At 44.0% G+C, this 20,596-nt stretch overlaps 5 non-coding genes and 2 pseudogenes across 5 annotated transcripts; all 7 read right to left on the reverse strand.

Annotated features, from left to right (window-relative positions):
* Window positions 1–2,095: 2,095 nt before the first annotated feature.
* Window positions 2,096–2,282, reverse strand: LOC130304564 (U2 spliceosomal RNA). Its single transcript, XR_008854315.1, has one exon. It is a non-coding gene; the product is annotated as a U2 spliceosomal RNA (small nuclear RNA).
* A 5,169-nt stretch (window positions 2,283–7,451) lies between these two features.
* LOC130304573 (U2 spliceosomal RNA) lies at window positions 7,452–7,584 on the reverse strand (annotated as a pseudogene).
* A 2,088-nt stretch (window positions 7,585–9,672) lies between these two features.
* On the reverse strand, window positions 9,673–9,863 carry LOC130304545 (U2 spliceosomal RNA). The gene has a single exon (XR_008854299.1). It is a non-coding gene; the product is annotated as a U2 spliceosomal RNA (small nuclear RNA).
* Window positions 9,864–11,968: 2,105 nt separating this feature from the next.
* LOC130304546 (U2 spliceosomal RNA) lies at window positions 11,969–12,159 on the reverse strand. Its single transcript, XR_008854300.1, has one exon. It is a non-coding gene; the product is annotated as a U2 spliceosomal RNA (small nuclear RNA).
* Window positions 12,160–14,261: 2,102 nt separating this feature from the next.
* LOC130304547 (U2 spliceosomal RNA) lies at window positions 14,262–14,452 on the reverse strand. Its single transcript, XR_008854301.1, has one exon. It is a non-coding gene; the product is annotated as a U2 spliceosomal RNA (small nuclear RNA).
* Window positions 14,453–16,537: 2,085 nt separating this feature from the next.
* Window positions 16,538–16,728, reverse strand: LOC130304548 (U2 spliceosomal RNA). The gene has a single exon (XR_008854302.1). It is a non-coding gene; the product is annotated as a U2 spliceosomal RNA (small nuclear RNA).
* A 2,076-nt stretch (window positions 16,729–18,804) lies between these two features.
* On the reverse strand, window positions 18,805–19,013 carry LOC130304563 (U2 spliceosomal RNA; annotated as a pseudogene).
* Window positions 19,014–20,596: the final 1,583 nt, after the last annotated feature.

Raw genomic sequence — 20,596 nt, forward strand, 5'->3', positions numbered from 1 at the left:
AACCGTGAAAGGGGCGGGCCCAACAAGGTCCCCTTCATGGGCACTATCACTGCTTGCTGTCAGGGAGGCTGCCAGACAATTTTCCATGCACACTCTGGGCTGGGGGGCAGTCAACCACCAGTACACACAGCAGAACCTAAACCCATACCATTATTGCTAAGCAGCAAGACAGGGGCCCATTGCACTCCCACGGGGCCTTTTTAAATGCAATCCATAACCCGGATTTGCCAGGAACCCTTCTTACTCCTCCTACTTGCATGTGACACTGGGCTTAGGATCTGCATAGGAAACACACACACAAGCACACACCTACCTTTGTTGCCTGCAGATGCCTCCTTGGCTGTCCCCAAACGGTATCAAACCAACACCCACGGGAAGCTGTAAGCATAGAGGACATGCCTGCACCCCATTGGACTTACCTGTGTGGGTTAAATCCGGGTTATTTGACAACCTATGGCGGTGATGGTTCTGCTCAGGCAGAGCAGTGCTGATGCTCCTCATAAAGCTGTCGCTGCTGTGAAGGTTCTAGGTGACATCACAAATCCCTATGGTTACATACACAACAAAGCTGGGTTGTTGTTGTTTACACTCTGCAAGGCCTGTGGAAGTGAGTGACATCATAGCACTGTAGTTCTGAGGGTTCTAGATGGATGCAACAATCTCCTGTTGCTTCTATGAAGGCCATAATAGACGACATCACCAAACAGCTCCATAGTCACATACACAGCAAAGGAGAGATGTTGTTTACACCTAGTGATGTCAGTGGTATTGAGTGACATCACAGCACAGTGCTAAGGCTCCTGGGCCTGGACACAGCAGCGGCTGCAATATCTCAACGGAGAATACGTTTATATATATGTGTGTGTGTGTGCGCGTATATATATATATATATATATATATATATATATATATATATATATATATATATATATTTCTCCGCCGAAATCACTTTTAAACCCATTTCCACCTTTTTTTCCCTTCTCTTCCTCTTACTTTTTTTTCACGTTTTTTTACATTTTTCTCCTTTTCGCCTCTTTTCTGGGCGTATTATTCTTCTTTTTCTTCTTTTTTTTCGTCTAATGCATACCCCATCAGTGCAGCAATGCTTATTCAATACCGCCAGCAGATGGAGACACTGGGGGATAATTTTCTAAGGATTTATACTGATTTTTCCTGTCTGAATTTGTCGCACAGAAAGTTGCAGGCCAAATATGTGTGACATTTCTGCGACTTTAGCTTCTAGAGCCTTTTTACAACATTATACATAGGTGCTGAATACATAAAAAGCGACTGTTCAGCGACAGACAAGTCGCATCGGCTGAAAGTAGGCCAGAATGTCAGTCCATGTTGGAGCAGGTTTAGATACAGTCTAAAGCATAGATCTCAAAGTCTGTGCACAGAATTTAGCAAGGGCCTCGCACCTTCTGATGCATCAGGTAGGTGCACAATAGCATAGCCTAACCCTCTGTACTTTGGTCTATATTGATGCGGGACATAGACAGCCAGCTGATGACCAATCCATTAGTGCAATGGATGGCTGGAAGCATTTGTCTTTGCCTTTGCAATACCACAGAAGCAATGCATGGTCAATGTACAGCAATGACACACCTGTGTGAACAGCCAGGAGACCCCCCCCCCCCCATGTTATGTTACATAGTTACATAGTTAGTACGGTCGAAAAAAGACATATGTCCATCAAGTTCAACCAGGGAATTAAGGGGTAGGGGTGTGGCGCGATATTGGGGAAGGGATGAGATTTTATATTTCTTCATAAGCATTAATCTTATTTTGTCAATTAGGAACATTCAGCACCCACCCGCTATCAAGGCAGCTGCCTATCATGTCATGCCCTACCTGCACAGGTGTGCTGGCTACTCAAATGATCCAATTAAGGAGGCCATTTAGTCAGCAGCAGCAGAAGTCCTGTGCCTGGACGCTCCAACAGCGGCCAGACACAAGCAGAAGCAGAAGCAGCAGCAGCACCACCTTTTGTTTTTTGGCTGCAGCAGCAGCAAGGCCCACAGGGCTGGCTAGCTGGCTAGCCAGCAAGCAGGTAGCAATGAAAGTAGGAATCTTTCTTTTTAACCCTGTAAGGGGGTGGTGCACTGTACCCGAAGATACTGCCATATCGGGTCAATGCATAGGGCGACGGAAGCAAGCTTCGAAATCGGCCCCCGTTCTCAAAAATCCATTTAATATATGGTCCCCAGATAGGGGACGTATCAGATATTAAACTGATAAGAACAGATTTTTTTTTTAACTTGGCTACCCCTGAGGGGTATCTTTTTATTTAGAATTCATAACATTTAACAAAGTGCATTACGATTTATAAATATAATTTTTTTCAATAAAAACAAATTTTGATAATAAAATCACATATAACAATAAAAGTTCCCATAAATACAATCATAATACACTTAAAATGGGCACTTGGTGGCTTTACAAAAGGGCGTTCCATTCATTAAAATACCATTTTCTAGCTAATAAAGGATAATATTTCTTGTCTAATAAAAAGTACTGGTACATATCACTAAAACAAAGAGCTAAAACATCATTCACAGATAAAATCTCATGTTTAAAAAGTAAAATGTTTCTGGCATTCCATAGAGCTGCTTTAACACAGTTTATGATCTTCCATGCCATTGTCTCTTGAGTCCGTATTGGGCATTCCAGACATCCATAAAAAACAGCTGCAGAGTTTAAGTCTTTTATTTCTGTTATCTTCTTCACCAGAGGGAGTATTTTAGTCCATATCCTTTTTGCATAAAAACAAGTCCAGAAAAGGTGGTACACGGTCTCGGGTTCCTGGCAGCCCTCCCTCGGGCATACTGCAGTGTTGGCCATCCTTCTTCGGTGCTGGAATGCCCGGCATGGAAGACACTCGTGTATGCAGCTCCAGGCCAGATCTTTCTGTGAATTAAAAAGATAAATCATATTTGCCATCTTCCATATTTTCATGCATTTCTCTTCATTAAAATTATTCACAGGGGCAATAAAACCACTTTCTTTAATATATTTTAACATTTTTTTGCTATTAGTTACTTCATTAATACTTTTTCCGTTAAAGTTGTACAAGTTGAAAATTTTCTCTAAAATCTTGTATTGTTGGGGAAGATTAAAAGCATAAGGACAGCTTAAAACAGTTTTAAACCACCCATTCCTCCTCATAAAAAAACCTGTATTAAAACGGATAAAATATGACCAGTAACTATCCTTAAAAAGTGTGCTAACACACATGCTAAAAAAACTTGGTAAAAAGGAACGCCCTGATGTCGGGGAAGTCCTTTCCACCCATACCTTTTGGCATCATGACGATCTCTCTTCTCAATTTTTCACTCTTGGAGCTCCATAAAAAGGTAAAACATGCTTTAATAATTTTATTTAAAATAATTTCGGGGGGTGGAAAGACCATGCCAAGATACAATAAAATGGGTAAAATCACCATCCTTGTAACTAAAACCTTCCCCTCCATCGTTAGCTTTCTCATGTTCCACATACAAATTTTTGTGTTTATTTTTTGAGCCACCAAGTCCCAGCTATTAAAACCATTGTTTGACTCACTGAAGGAGACCCCTAAAATCTGCACAGACTCAGACACAGGAATGGGTAAATCCCTTAAAAACAGTCCTCCTATATTTAAAACACTGCTTTTATTAAAATTTACCTTAAAACCGGAGGCACAACAAAAAAATTCAACTTGCTTTAGGGCTTTTTGAAGCGATGGGGTGTCCCTTCCAAGCACTGCCACATCGTCCATGTACCCCACTACTTTAGCCTCTAGTCCCCCTCCTCCCGGCAGGGGGACCCCTCTTATTTGCTTATCTCTCCTCAAGGTGCATAGTAGAGGCTCAAGCGCACATATGAAAAGTAGTGGGGACAAAGGACACCCCTGCTTCACTCCGGAATTTAAAATCACATCCTGTGTCTTAAAACCGTTAACTAAAATCTTGCTTGTGCAGTTTTTATAAAAGGCCTTAAGAGACAATAAAAAGCCTTCAGGTATACCCATTTTCTCTAAAACCTTAAAAAGATAAAAATGTGACACTCTGTCAAAAGCCTTCTCGAAGTCTAAGGATAAAATGGCTAGTTTTCCATTTCTAGATTTTGGTCACTAATCACATCTTTTAAAAGGTTAAGATTTTCCCATATGCTCCTCCCAGGCACCCCACAGACCTGATTTGAATGGATTATTTTCTCTATTACACTTTTTAATCTATTTGCGCACAGTTTTGCCATCACTTTGTAGTCACAGTTGAGGAGGGTGATTGGTCTCCAGTTCTTTAGATCTGACCGGTCTCCCTTTTTGAACAGCAGGGAGACATCACCCTTCCTCCATGAACCTGGGAGGGCTTTTGTTTTAAATACTTCTGTAAAAAGGGAAAAAAGGTCATCTTTTAAAACACCATAAAAAATGACATAAAACTCAATGGGTATACCGTCAGGACCAGGCACCTTACCGGATTTAAAACTCCTGATCGTCTCTAAAACCTCCTGTTCCGAGATCTCCCTCTGTAAAAGAGACTGGGACACAGGGTCTAAAACATTGGTAATCTCCTTCAATGAGTCATTCATAAAATCAATATCAATATTTTTTGTATTAAAAAGATCCGCATAAAATGAATGTACCCTTTTTAAAATACCCTGTACATCTTTTTCTCCTTGTATATTATCAATTAAAACCTTTTTATCCGTTACTTTCTTAAAAAAGTACCTGGAGCAGGTCTCGTTCTCTTCAAGGTGCTTTATTTTGGATCTGAAAATTATCTCTTTTCCCTTCTGCTCCAGGCACAGTTTTATTTCTTTTTTTAAGTCAGTAATTTCTCTATAAACCTCTATACCATTGTCTCTGAATTTGTACAGGGTTTGCAGACGGGTATTTAGAAGGGAGTAAAACTCACGCTTCTCTTTAGCTCTAGAGATCCCTACTCTAATAAAAAACTCTTTTATTTTTATTTTCATTTTCTCCCACCATATACTGATGGGAGTGTTAGGATCTCTTACCCGTCTGCAGTCCTTGTAGAAGTTGATAAAATCGGATAAAACCTGCGGATCTTCTAAAAGGGATACATTCATCTTCCAGGCATTCCTCCCAGTCTTTTTTCTAAAATCACTCTTCACCTTAAAAGATAAAAGTTTGTGATCAGAAAAAACATTGGTTAAAACATCACACTTAAAAGGCAGTACTTGATAAGAACAGAAGATAAAATCGATCCTGGAGCTGCAGTTTGCGTTGCTCCAGGTCACACCGTCTCTTTCTGGTAAAATACTATTGCATTTCTTAAAAACATCAGTAAGTCTAAAATCAATAATCATATTTTTTAACATAGAAGATGTTTTATCATAGTTTCTACTTACTGAATTGGTAAAACGGTGCTCCCCCCTTAAAATACAATTAAAATCACCTGCTAAAATAAGAGGTTCAGAATCATTGATAAAAAGGGGTAAAATCTCTAACATCCGTGCTCTATCATTTTTATTGGGTGAACCATAAAAATTTAAAAACTGCCATTTAATACCATCAATAAAAGCTTTAACCAATAAAATTCTGCCTGGTAAAATCTCATGAATAAAATCAATAAAAGCATTTCCTTTAAAAAGTATGGCGACCCCTGCTGATCTGGATTCGTTAGATCCAGACCAGACTGATGGACCGTGTACCCAATCTTTTTTATACTTTTCATAATTTAAACTATGCGGGATGCCGCACTCCTGCAGGAAAACCACAGAAGCAGCAAAAATAGACAAGTAGTTAAAAAGGGCAACCCGTTTCGCTCGTGAACTTATACTTCTTACATTCATAGACAATCCGGACAACTCAGCCATTGGAGATGTAAAAAAAAGGGAGGCTCAGATAACAAACTAAAAACCAGATTGCGCACTGGAGCTCTCGTTACCCCCCACCTCTGACTCTACCGTACACATAGAGGAAGCCGGAGAGGAACCACCCTCGCTCGAGCAGCCCCCCTCTTCCAAGACCACAGGTGTATAGACAGAGTACATTGGTAAGAACAGCTTCTGGGCTCCATTCTCTTTTTCGGCGTCCACCTCTTGCCCCTCCATAGGGGTCGGGTGCGTACTTAGGTCCATTTCCGGGACCTCGGAGATGGTCACCCCTGAAACCTCCTCCTGGCTGGGAGGAGGAGGGGTATCCACCGCTGGGACCTGTGGAGGAGCTTCACTTGGAGCCCCCGTCACGACAGGAACTTCCATCTGCTCCTCCTGGACCACCTCCGAGTCCGGACGCCCTTTGGAGCCCCTTCGTCTTTTCACCTTTGCTACTCCGTCCGGGTTTTCACACTCAGGGGGACCCCGAGCAGGAGGACCTTCCGGGGTGGAATCGGGCACCTCTCGCTCTTCCACCTTCTCTGAGGTATCTGCCCGATCCCCTCTCGCATTTCTCTTCCCCGGCCTCCTCTCATTTGGGGTCCCCCTTTCCACCTGTGCCTCTTTCTCCTGGGGTTCTTTTGGGGGGGCCGTGGTCTCCATCTCACAGCTTACCTCTTCTTGTGGGGGGTGCTCCTCCTCTCTGGCTTTTCCCCAGGCTGGTCTCCGGACGTCTCTCTTGGGTTGCCCTTGCTGTTCTGTGGTTTTTTTTGGTCTGTGGGGACAGAAAGCATACACGTGACCAAAGTGACGGCAAAAATTACATCTCAAACCCTTATCACATTTTTCTGTTTCATGTTGCATGCTTCCACATTTCTTACAGGAACTTTCACAATTTTCCTTTATGTGCCCATAACGTTGGCACCTTCTGCAGAAGTTTGGCATTCCCGCAAAAAAGAGGTCGCCACACACATTGTTTAATTTAAAACGAGCAGGCGGTAATAGTATCCCCCCTGGGAGGGTGGGGTCTTTGTTGCACGTGACTTGATATCGCCATTTTGAGGTCCAGACACCACAGTCGTTCATGATTTTTCCTCTGAACTCCACCTTTTTAAAGTAGGCTGCCAGGAACCCATCGATCTCTCTCTGATTTACAAAAGGGGAGTACATCTTCACGACAATCAACTTGGTTTCATCTAGGACGTGCTCGACAATTTGGATACCCTTAAGCCTCGGATCATCTTGCTTTGGAATTTTCATTACTGCATCTAAGAATACGCCTTCCCCTATGAAAGTGCAGTCGTAGATCCTCCGCTTAGGGTAATCCTGGATGGCCAAAATCTCTCGCTTACGAACATTAAGAATCTTGTCGAGCACGTCCTCTATCACGAACCTCATGCCACGTGCATCCGCCGCATCACCTGTGAGAATGACCCGCACAGTGTGTTTAATCCGGGCATAAGCCGGTACCGAACCAGGATCTAGATCTTCATCCATGGTTCATTCGTGTTTTGGTCTGGTTCTCTCCGCTCCAACCAACCAGCAAATTCGCTCAAACCTCTCTCCACCCGAAGGCTTTGAGAGGCGATCGCAACCCGTTACCCTGGGACTAAGCCCTCTCCCCAATAGCAACAAGTGGGTGAAGCCCAGGCAATAAACCTGGGCGATCCCACAAGGCCGAGGAGAGGGGTACCCGAGTACCTTCTGACCAGATCTCCTGTATTACTACACTTGATCTTAGCCAAAAGGCCGAGAAGCGATAACCGTGAAAGGGGCGGGCCCAACAAGGTCCCCTTCATGGGCACTATCACTGCTTGCTGTCAGGGAGGCTGCCAGACAATTTTCCATGCACACTCTGGGCTGGGGGGCAGTCAACCACCAGTACACACAGCAGAACCTAAACCCATACCATTATTGCTAAGCAGCAAGACAGGGGCCCATTGCACTCCCACGGGGCCTTTTTAAATGCAATCCATAACCCGGATTTGCCAGGAACCCTTCTTACTCCTCCTACTTGCATGTGACACTGGGCTTAGGATCTGCATAGGAAACACACACACAAGCACACACCTACCTTTGTTGCCTGCAGATGCCTCCTTGGCTGTCCCCAAACGGTATCAAACCAACACCCACGGGAAGCTGTAAGCATAGAGGACATGCCTGCACCCCATTGGACTTACCTGTGTGGGTTAAATCCGGGTTATTTGACAACCTATGGCGGTGATGGTTCTGCTCAGGCAGAGCAGTGCTGATGCTCCTCATAAAGCTGTCGCTGCTGTGAAGGTTCTAGGTGACATCACAAATCCCTATGGTTACATACACAACAAAGCTGGGTTGTTGTTGTTTACACTCTGCAAGGCCTGTGGAAGTGAGTGACATCATAGCACTGTAGTTCTGAGGGTTCTAGATGGATGCAACAATCTCCTGTTGCTTCTATGAAGGCCATAATAGACGACATCACCAAACAGCTCCATAGTCACATACACAGCAAAGGAGAGATGTTGTTTACACCTAGTGATGTCAGTGGTATTGAGTGACATCACAGCACAGTGCTAAGGCTCCTGGGCCTGGACACAGCAGCGGCTGCAATATCTCAACGGAGAATACGTTTATATATATGTGTGTGTGTGCGCGTATATATATATATATATATATATATATATATATATATATATATATATATATATTTCTCCGCCGAAATCACTTTTAAACCCATTTCCACCTTTTTTTCCCTTCTCTTCCTCTTACTTTTTTTTCACGTTTTTTTACGTTTTTCTCCTTTTCGCCTCTTTTCTGGGCGTATTATTCTTCTTTTTCTTCTTTTTTTTCGTCTAATGCATACCCCATCAGTGCAGCAATGCTTATTCAATACCGCCAGCAGATGGAGACACTGGGGGATAATTTTCTAAGGATTTATACTGATTTTTCCTGTCTGAATTTGTCGCACAGAAAGTTGCAGGCCAAATATGTGTGACATTTCTGCGACTTTAGCTTCTAGAGCCTTTTTACAACATTATACATAGGTGCTGAATACATAAAAAGCGACTGTTCAGCGACAGACAAGTCGCATCGGCTGAAAGTAGGCCAGAATGTCAGTCCATGTTGGAGCAGGTTTAGATACAGTCTAAAGCATAGATCTCAAAGTCTGTGCACAGAATTTAGCAAGGGCCTCGCACCTTCTGATGCATCAGGTAGGTGCACAATAGCATAGCCTAACCCTCTGTACTTTGGTCTATATTGATGCGGGACATAGACAGCCAGCTGATGACCAATCCATTAGTGCAATGGATGGCTGGAAGCATTTGTCTTTGCCTTTGCAATACCACAGAAGCAATGCATGGTCAATGTACAGCAATGACACACCTGTGTGAACAGCCAGGAGACCCCCCCCCCCCATGTTATGTTACATAGTTACATAGTTAGTACGGTCGAAAAAAGACATATGTCCATCAAGTTCAACCAGGGAATTAAGGGGTAGGGGTGTGGCGCGATATTGGGGAAGGGATGAGATTTTATATTTCTTCATAAGCATTAATCTTATTTTGTCAATTAGGAACATTCAGCACCCACCCGCTATCAAGGCAGCTGCCTATCATGTCATGCCCTACCTGCACAGGTGTGCTGGCTACTCAAATGATCCAATTAAGGAGGCCATTTAGTCAGCAGCAGCAGAAGTCCTGTGCCTGGACGCTCCAACAGCGGCCAGACACAAGCAGAAGCAGAAGCAGCAGCAGCACCACCTTTTGTTTTTTGGCTGCAGCAGCAGCAAGGCCCACAGGGCTGGCTAGCTGGCTAGCCAGCAAGCAGGTAGCAATGAAAGTAGGAATCTTTCTTTTTAACCCTGTAAGGGGGTGGTGCACTGTACCCGAAGATACTGCCATATCGGGTCAATGCATAGGGCGACGGAAGCAAGCTTCGAAATCGGCCCCCGTTCTCAAAAATCCATTTAATATATGGTCCCCAGATAGGGGACGTATCAGATATTAAACTGATAAGAACAGATACTACACTTGATCTTAGCCAAAAGGCCGAGAAGCGATAACCGTGAAAGGGGCGGGCCCAACAAGGTCCCCTTCATGGGCACTATCACTGCTTGCTGTCAGGGAGGCTGCCAGACAATTTTCCATGCACACTCTGGGCTGGGGGGCAGTCAACCACCAGTACACACAGCAGAACCTAAACCCATACCATTATTGCTAAGCAGCAAGACAGGGGCCCATTGCACTCCCACGGGGCCTTTTTAAATGCAATCCATAACCCGGATTTGCCAGGAACCCTTCTTACTCCTCCTACTTGCATGTGACACTGGGCTTAGGATCTGCATAGGAAACACACACACAAGCACACACCTACCTTTGTTGCCTGCAGATGCCTCCTTGGCTGTCCCCAAACGGTATCAAACCAACACCCACGGGAAGCTGTAAGCATAGAGGACATGCCTGCACCCCATTGGACTTACCTGTGTGGGTTAAATCCGGGTTATTTGACAACCTATGGCGGTGATGGTTCTGCTCAGGCAGAGCAGTGCTGATGCTCCTCATAAAGCTGTCGCTGCTGTGAAGGTTCTAGGTGACATCACAAATCCCTATGGTTACATACACAACAAAGCTGGGTTGTTGTTGTTTACACTCTGCAAGGCCTGTGGAAGTGAGTGACATCATAGCACTGTAGTTCTGAGGGTTCTAGATGGATGCAACAATCTCCTGTTGCTTCTATGAAGGCCATAATAGACGACATCACCAAACAGCTCCATAGTCACATACACAGCAAAGGAGAGATGTTGTTTACACCTAGTGATGTCAGTGGTATTGAGTGACATCACAGCACAGTGCTAAGGCTCCTGGGCCTGGACACAGCAGCGGCTGCAATATCTCAACGGAGAATACGTTTATATATGTGTGTGTGTGTGCGCGTATATATATATATATATATATATATATATGTATATATATATATATATATATATATATATATATATATATATTTCTCCGCCGAAATCACTTTTAAACCCATTTCCACCTTTTTTTCCCTTCTCTTCCTCTTACTTTTTTTTCACGTTTTTTTACGTTTTTCTCCTTTTCGCCTCTTTTCTGGGCGTATTATTCTTCTTTTTCTTCTTTTTTTTCGTCTAATGCATACCCCATCAGTGCAGCAATGCTTATTCAATACCGCCAGCAGATGGAGACACTGGGGGATAATTTTCTAAGGATTTATACTGATTTTTCCTGTCTGAATTTGTCGCACAGAAAGTTGCAGGCCAAATATGTGTGACATTTCTGCGACTTTAGCTTCTAGAGCCTTTTTACAACATTATACATAGGTGCTGAATACATAAAAAGCGACTGTTCAGCGACAGACAAGTCGCATCGGCTGAAAGTAGGCCAGAATGTCAGTCCATGTTGGAGCAGGTTTAGATACAGTCTAAAGCATAGATCTCAAAGTCTGTGCACAGAATTTAGCAAGGGCCTCGCACCTTCTGATGCATCAGGTAGGTGCACAATAGCATAGCCTAACCCTCTGTACTTTGGTCTATATTGATGCGGGACATAGACAGCCAGCTGATGACCAATCCATTAGTGCAATGGATGGCTGGAAGCATTTGTCTTTGCCTTTGCAATACCACAGAAGCAATGCATGGTCAATGTACAGCAATGACACACCTGTGGGAACAGCCAGGAGACCCCCCCCCCCATGTTATGTTACATAGTTACATAGTTAGTACGGTCGAAAAAAGACATATGTCCATCAAGTTCAACCAGGGAATTAAGGGGTAGGGGTGTGGCGCGATATTGGGGAAGGGATGAGATTTTATATTTCTTCATAAGCATTAATCTTATTTTGTCAATTAGGAACATTCAGCACCCACCCGCTATCAAGGCAGCTGCCTATCATGTCATGCCCTACCTGCACAGGTGTGCTGGCTACTCAAATGATCCAATTAAGGAGGCCATTTAGTCAGCAGCAGCAGAAGTCCTGTGCCTGGACGCTCCAACAGCGGCCAGACACAAGCAGAAGCAGAAGCAGCAGCAGCACCACCTTTTGTTTTTTGGCTGCAGCAGCAGCAAGGCCCACAGGGCTGGCTAGCTGGCTAGCCAGCAAGCAGGTAGCAATGAAAGTAGGAATCTTTCTTTTTAACCCTGTAAGGGGGTGGTGCACTGTACCCGAAGATACTGCCATATCGGGTCAATGCATAGGGCGACGGAAGCAAGCTTCGAAATCGGCCCCCGTTCTCAAAAATCCATTTAATATATGGTCCCCAGATAGGGGACGTATCAGATATTAAACTGATAAGAACAGATACTACACTTGATCTTAGCCAAAAGGCCGAGAAGCGATAACCGTGAAAGGGGCAGGCCCAACAAGGTCCCCTTCATGGGCACTATCACTGCTTGCTGTCAGGGAGGCTGCCAGACAATTTTCCATGCACACTCTGGGCTGGGGGGCAGTCAACCACCAGTACACACAGCAGAACCTAAACCCATACCATTATTGCTAAGCAGCAAGACAGGGGCCCATTGCACTCCCACGGGGCCTTTTTAAATGCAATCCATAACCCGGATTTGCCAGGAACCCTTCTTACTCCTCCTACTTGCATGTGACACTGGGCTTAGGATCTGCATAGGAAACACACACACAAGCACACACCTACCTTTGTTGCCTGCAGATGCCTCCTTGGCTGTCCCCAAACGGTATCAAACCAACACCCACGGGAAGCTGTAAGCATAGAGGACATGCCTGCACCCCATTGGACTTACCTGTGTGGGTTAAATCCGGGTTATTTGACAACCTATGGCGGTGATGGTTCTGCTCAGGCAGAGCAGTGCTGATGCTCCTCATAAAGCTGTCGCTGCTGTGAAGGTTCTAGGTGACATCACAAATCCCTATGGTTACATACACAACAAAGCTGGGTTGTTGTTGTTTACACTCTGCAAGGCCTGTGGAAGTGAGTGACATCATAGCACTGTAGTTCTGAGGGTTCTAGATGGATGCAACAATCTCCTGTTGCTTCTATGAAGGCCATAATAGACGACATCACCAAACAGCTCCATAGTCACATACACAGCAAAGGAGAGATGTTGTTTACACCTAGTGATGTCAGTGGTATTGAGTGACATCACAGCACAGTGCTAAGGCTCCTGGGCCTGGACACAGCAGCGGCTGCAATATCTCAACGGAGAATACGTTTATATATATGTGTGTGTGTGCGCGTATATATATATATATATATATATATATGTATATATATATATATATATATATATATATATATATATATATATATATTTCTCCGCCGAAATCACTTTTAAACCCATTTCCACCTTTTTTTCCCTTCTCTTCCTCTTACTTTTTTTTCACGTTTTTTTACGTTTTTCTCCTTTTCGCCTCTTTTCTCGGCGTATTATTCTTCTTTTTCTTCTTTTTTTTCGTCTAATGCATACCCCATCAGTGCAGCAATGCTTATTCAATACCGCCAGCAGATGGAGACACTGGGGGATAATTTTCTAAGGATTTATACTGATTTTTCCTGTCTGAATTTGTCGCACAGAAAGTTGCAGGCCAAATATGTGTGACATTTCTGCGACTTTAGCTTCTAGAGCCTTTTTACAACATTATACATAGGTGCTGAATACATAAAAAGCGACTGTTCAGCGACAGACAAGTCGCATCGGCTGAAAGTAGGCCAGAATGTCAGTCCATGTTGGAGCAGGTTTAGATACAGTCTAAAGCATAGATCTCAAAGTCTGTGCACAGAATTTAGCAAGGGCCTCGCACCTTCTGATGCATCAGGTAGGTGCACAATAGCATAGCCTAACCCTCTGTACTTTGGTCTATATTGATGCGGGACATAGACAGCCAGCTGATGACCAATCCATTAGTGCAATGGATGGCTGGAAGCATTTGTCTTTGCCTTTGCAATACCACAGAAGCAATGCATGGTCAATGTACAGCAATGACACACCTGTGGGAACAGCCAGGAGACCCCCCCCCCATGTTATGTTACATAGTTACATAGTTAGTACGGTCGAAAAAAGACATATGTCCATCAAGTTCAACCAGGGAATTAAGGGGTAGGGGTGTGGCGCGATATTGGGGAAGGGATGAGATTTTATATTTCTTCATAAGCATTAATCTTATTTTGTCAATTAGGAACATTCAGCACCCACCCGCTATCAAGGCAGCTGCCTATCATGTCATGCCCTACCTGCACAGGTGTGCTGGCTACTCAAATGATCCAATTAAGGAGGCCATTTAGTCAGCAGCAGCAGAAGTCCTGTGCCTGGACGCTCCAACAGCGGCCAGACACAAGCAGAAGCAGAAGCAGCACCACCTTTTGTTTTTTGGCTGCAGCAGCAGCAAGGCCCACAGGGCTGGCTAGCTGGCTAGCCAGCAAGCAGGTAGCAATGAAAGTAGGAATCTTTCTTTTTAACCCTGTAAGGGGGTGGTGCACTGTACCCGAAGATACTGCCATATCGGGTCAATGCATAGGGCGACGGAAGCAAGCTTCGAAATCGGCCCCCGTTCTCAAAAATCCATTTAATATATGGTCCCCAGATAGGGGACGTATCAGATATTAAACTGATAAGAACAGATACTACACTTGATCTTAGCCAAAAGGCCGAGAAGCGATAACCGTGAAAGGGGCGGGCCCAACAAGGTCCCCTTCATGGGCACTATCACTGCTTGCTGTCAGGGAGGCTGCCAGACAATTTTCCATGCACACTCTGGGCTGGGGGGCAGTCAACCACCAGTACACACAGCAGAACCTAAACCCATACCATTATTGCTAAGCAGCAAGACAGGGGCCCATTGCACTCCCACGGGGCCTTTTTAAATGCAATCCATAACCCGGATTTGCCAGGAACCCTTCTTACTCCTCCTACTTGCATGTGACACTGGGCTTAGGATCTGCATAGGAAACACACACACAAGCACACACCTACCTTTGTTGCCTGCAGATGCCTCCTTGGCTGTCCCCAAACGGTATCAAACCAACACCCACGGGAAGCTGTAAGCATAGAGGACATGCCTGCACCCCATTGGACTTACCTGTGTGGGTTAAATCCGGGTTATTTGACAACCTATGGCGGTGATGGTTCTGCTCAGGCAGAGCAGTGCTGATGCTCCTCATAAAGCTGTCGCTGCTGTGAAGGTTCTAGGTGACATCACAAATCCCTATGGTTACATACACAACAAAGCTGGGTTGTTGTTGTTTACACTCTGCAAGGCCTGTGGAAGTGAGTGACATCATAGCACTGTAGTTCTGAGGGTTCTAGATGGATGCAACAATCTCCTGTTGCTTCTATGAAGGCCATAATAGACGACATCACCAAACAGCTCCATAGTCACATACACAGCAAAGGAGAGATGTTGTTTACACCTAGTGATGTCAGTGGTATTGAGTGACATCACAGCACAGTGCTAAGGCTCCTGGGCCTGGACACAGCAGCGGCTGCAATATCTCAACGGAGAATACGTTTATATATATGTGTGTGTGTGCGCGTATATATATATATATATATATATATATATATATATATATATATATATTTCTCCGCCGAAATCACTTTTAAACCCATTTCCACCTTTTTTTCCCTTCTCTTCCTCTTACTTTTTTTTCAAGTTTTTTTACGTTTTTCTCCTTTTCGACTCTTTTCTGGGCGTATTATTCTTCTTTTTCTTCTTTTTTTTCGTCTAATGCATACCCCATCAGTGCAGCAATGCTTATTCAATACCGCCAGCAGATGGAGACACTGGGGGATAATTTTCTAAGGATTTATACTGATTTTTCCTGTCTGAATTTGTCGCACAGAAAGTTGCAGGCCAAATATGTGTGACATTTCTGCGACTTTAGCTTCTAGAGCCTTTTTACAACATTATACATAGGTGCTGAATACATAAAAAGCGACTGTTCAGCGACAGACAAGTCGCATCGGCTGAAAGTAGGCCAGAATGTCAGTCCATGTTGGAGCAGGTTTAGATACAGTCTAAAGCATAGATCTCAAAGTCTGTGCACAGAATTTAGCAAGGGCCTCGCACCTTCTGATGCATCAGGTAGGTGCACAATAGCATAGCCTAACCCTCTGTACTTTGGTCTATATTGATGCGGGACATAGACAGCCAGCTGATGACCAATCCATTAGTGCAATGGATGGCTGGAAGCATTTGTCTTTGCCTTTGCAATACCACAGAAGCAATGCATGGTCAATGTACAGCAATGACACACCTGTGTGAACAGCCAGGAGACCCCCCCCCCCCATGTTATGTTACATAGTTACATAGTTAGTACGGTCGAAAAAAGACATATGTCCATCAAGTTCAACCAGGGAATTAAGGGGTAGGGGTGTGGCGCGATATTGGGGAAGGGATGAGATTTTATATTTCTTCATAAGCATTAATCTTATTTTGTCAATTAGGAACATTCAGCACCCACCCGCTATCAAGGCAGCTGCCTATCATGTCATGCCCTACCTGCACAGGTGTGCTGGCTACTCAAATGATCCAATTAAGGAGGCCATTTAGTCAGCAGCAGCAGAAGTCCTGTGCCTGGACGCTCCAACAGCGGCCAGACACAAGCAGAAGCAGCAGAAGCAGCAGCAGCAGCACCACCTTTTGTTTTTTGGCTGCAGCAGCAAGGCCCACAGGGCTGGCTAGCTGGCTAGCCAGCAAGCAGGTAGCAATGAAAGTAGGAATCTTTCTTTTTAACCCTGTAAGGGGGTGGTGCACTGTACCCGAAGATACTGCCATATCGGGTCAATGCATAGGGCGACGGAAGCAAGCTTCGAAATCGGCCCCCGTTCTCAAAAATCCATTTAATATATGGTCCCCAGATAGGGGACGTATCAGATATTAAACTGATAAGAACAGATACTACACTTGATCTTAGCCAAAAGGCCGAGAAGCGATAACCGTGAAAGGGGCGGGCCCAACAAGGTCCCCTTCATGGGCACTATCACTGCTTGCTGTCAGGGAGGCTGCCAGACAATTTTCCATGCACACTCTGGGCTGGGGGGCAGTCAACCACCAGTACACACAGCAGAACCTAAACCCATACCATTATTGCTAAGCAGCAAGACAGGGGCCCATTGCACTCCCACGGGGCCTTTTTAAATGCAATCCATAACCCGGATTTGCCAGGAACCCTTCTTACTCCTCCTACTTGCATGTGACACTGGGCTTAGGATCTGCATAGGAAACACACACACAAGCACACACCTACCTTTGTTGCCTGCAGATGCCTCCTTGGCTGTCCCCAAACGGTATCAAACCAACACCCACGGGAAGCTGTAAGCATAGAGGACATGCCTGCACCCCATTGGACTTACCTGTGTGGGTTAAATCCGGGTTATTTGACAACCTATGGCGGTGATGGTTCTGCTCAGGCAGAGCAGTGCTGATGCTCCTCATAAAGCTGTCGCTGCTGTGAAGGTTCTAGGTGACATCACAAATCCCTATGGTTACATACACAACAAAGCTGGGTTGTTGTTGTTTACACTCTGCAAGGCCTGTGGAAGTGAGTGACATCATAGCACTGTAGTTCTGAGGGTTCTAGATGGATGCAACAATCTCCTGTTGCTTCTATGAAGGCCATAATAGACGACATCACCAAACAGCTCCATAGTCACATACACAGCAAAGGAGAGATGTTGTTTACACCTAGTGATGTCAGTGGTATTGAGTGACATCACAGCACAGTGCTAAGGCTCCTGGGCCTGGACACAGCAGCGGCTGCAATATCTCAACGGAGAATACGTTTATATATATGTGTGTGTGTGCGCGTATAAATATATATATATATATATATATATATATATATAATATATTTCTCCGCCGAAATCACTTTTAAACCCATTTCCACCTTTTTTTCCCTTCTCTTCCTCTTACTTTTTTTTCACGTTTTTTTACGTTTTTCTCCTTTTCGCCTCTTTTCTGGGCGTATTATTCTTCTTTTTCTTCTTTTTTTTCGTCTAATGCATACCCCATCAGTGCAGCAATGCTTATTCAATACCGCCAGCAGATGGAGACACTGGGGGATAATTTTCTAAGGATTTATACTGATTTTTCCTTTCTGAATTTGTCGCACAGAAAGTTGCAGGCCAAATATGTGTGACATTTCTGCGACTTTAGCTTCTAGAGCCTTTTTACAACATTATACATAGGTGCTGAATACATAAAAAGCGACTGTTCAGCGACAGACAAGTCGCATCGGCTGAAAGTAGGCCAGAATGTCAGTCCATGTTGGAGCAGGTTTAGATACAGTCTAAAGCATAGATCTCAAAGTCTGTGCACAGAATTTAGCAAGGGCCTCGCACCTTCTGATGCATCAGGTAGGTGCACAATAGCATAGCCTAACCCTCTGTACTTTGGTCTATATTGATGCGGGACATAGACAGCCAGCTGATGACCAATCCATTAGTGCAATGGATGGCTGGAAGCATTTGTCTTTGCCTTTGCAATACCACAGAAGCAATGCATGGTCAATGTACAGCAATGACACACCTGTGTGAACAGCCAGGAGACCCCCCCCCATGTTATGTTACATAGTTACATAGTTAGTACGGTCGAAAAAAGACATATGTCCATCAAGTTCAACCAGGGAATTAAGGGGTAGGGGTGTGGCGCGATATTGGGGAAGGGATGAGATTTTATATTTCTTCATAAGCATTAATCTTATTTTGTCAATTAGGAACATTCAGCACCCACCCGCTATCAAGGCAGCTGCCTATCATGTCATGCCCTACCTGCACAGGTGTGCTGGCTACTCAAATGATCCAATTAAGGAGGCCATTTAGTCAGCAGCAGCAGAAGTCCTGTGCCTGGACGCTCCAACAGCGGCCAGACACAAGCAGAAGCAGAAGCAGCAGCAGCACCACCTTTTGTTTTTTGGCTGCAGCAGCAGCAAGGCCCACAGGGCTGGCTAGCTGGCTAGCCAGCAAGCAGGTAGCAATGAAAGTAGGAATCTTTCTTTTTAACCCTGTAAGGGGGTGGTGCACTGTACCCGAAGATACTGCCATATCGGGTCAATGCATAGGGCGACGGAAGCAAGCTTCGAAATCGGCCCCCGTTCTCAAAAATCCATTTAATATATGGTCCCCAGATAGGGGACGTATCAGATATTAAACTGATAAGAACAGATTTTTATTTTTTTTTAACTTGACTACCCTTACGGGGGCAACTTTATTAAAAATTAAATAATGTTAACAAAGTTGTCTAAATATGTCAATAAATACAGTTACATATAAATAACATATTTACAACATATTAAAACATAAAATGGGCACTTGGTGGCTTTACAAGATAGAATTCCATTCTTTTAAAAACCATTTTCTAGATAAAAGCGGAAATCTCTTCTTGTCTAAAAGATAGTACTGGTACATTTCATAAAAACAGATAGATAAAATGTCCTTCACAGATAAAACCTCATGCTTGAACAATAAAATATTCCTGGCCTTCCACAGAGCTGCCTTCACACAGTTTATGATCTTCCATGCAATAGTCTCTTGAGTCCGTGTTGGGCATTCCAGGCAACCATAAAAAACCACTGCAATATTTAAGTCTTTTAGTCCAGTTATCCTTTTTACCAGAGGGAGTATCTTTGTCCATATTTTCTGCGAGTAAAAACAAGTCCATATTAGATGGTGCACGGTCTCCTCTTGTCGGCATCCCTCCCTCGGGCAGGTTGCAGAGTTGGATAATCCTCTTCGGTGCTGGAATGCCCGGCATGGAAGACACTCGTGTGCGCAGCTCCAGGCCAGGTCCTTCTGTGAATTAAAAAGATAATTAATACTCAACATCTTCCAAATCTGTATACACTTCTGTTCGTTAAAATTTTTGATGGGAGTCACGGTACTGGTTTCTTTTATTTCCTTTAGTAGTTTTTTGCTATTGCACAGATCCTGAACACTTTTACCTTTAAAATTATATAAGTTTAAAATTTTTCCTAAAATCATGTATTGAGGGGGTAAATTCAAAGAATAAGGGCAACTTAAAACTGTAGAAAACCAGCCGTTCCTCCGCATAAAATAACCAGTATTAAAACGAACAAAATAAGACCAGTAGCTATCTTTAAAAACAGTAGTAAAACACATGCTAAAAAACTTTATTAAAAGGAAAGCTTTAAAATCTGGAAAATCCTTACCGCCCCTGAAGTTCGGTTTTATCACAATTTGTCTCTTTAATTTTTCGCTCTTAGAACTCCAAAAGAAAGTAAAACAAGCTTTTGTTATTTTCTTTAGAACCATTTCGGGGGGTGGGAAAACCAGACTTAAATACAATAAAATAGGTAAAAGCACCATTTTTGTAATTAAAACCTTCCCTTCCATTGTAAGTTCTCGCATGTTCCACATACATATTTTCTTATTTATTTTTTGAGCCACCAAGTCCCAGCTATTAAAACCATTATTAGACTCGTCAAAGGAGACACCTAAAATCTGCACCGACTCAGACACAGGGACGGGCACATCATACAAAGGCATTCCGCCTATGTTTAAAATGTTACTTTTGTTAAAATTGACTTTAAAACCGGAGGCACAATTAAAATATTGAATCTGTTTTAGCGTCTTCTGAAGCGATGGGGTGTCCCTGCAAAACACCGCAACATCGTCCATGTACCCCACTACCTTCGCCTCTAGTCCCCCTCCTCCTGGCAGGGGGACTCCATGGATCTGCTTATCCTTTCGTATTGTACATAAAAGAGGCTCTATTGCGCAAATGAAGAGTAGTGGGGACAAGGGACACCCCTGCTTCACTCCGGAATTTAAAATCACGCCCTGTG

The sequence above is a fragment of the Hyla sarda genome, unplaced genomic scaffold, assembly GCF_029499605.1.
Source record: "Hyla sarda isolate aHylSar1 unplaced genomic scaffold, aHylSar1.hap1 scaffold_1282, whole genome shotgun sequence".
NCBI lineage: Eukaryota > Metazoa > Chordata > Amphibia > Anura > Hylidae > Hyla > Hyla sarda.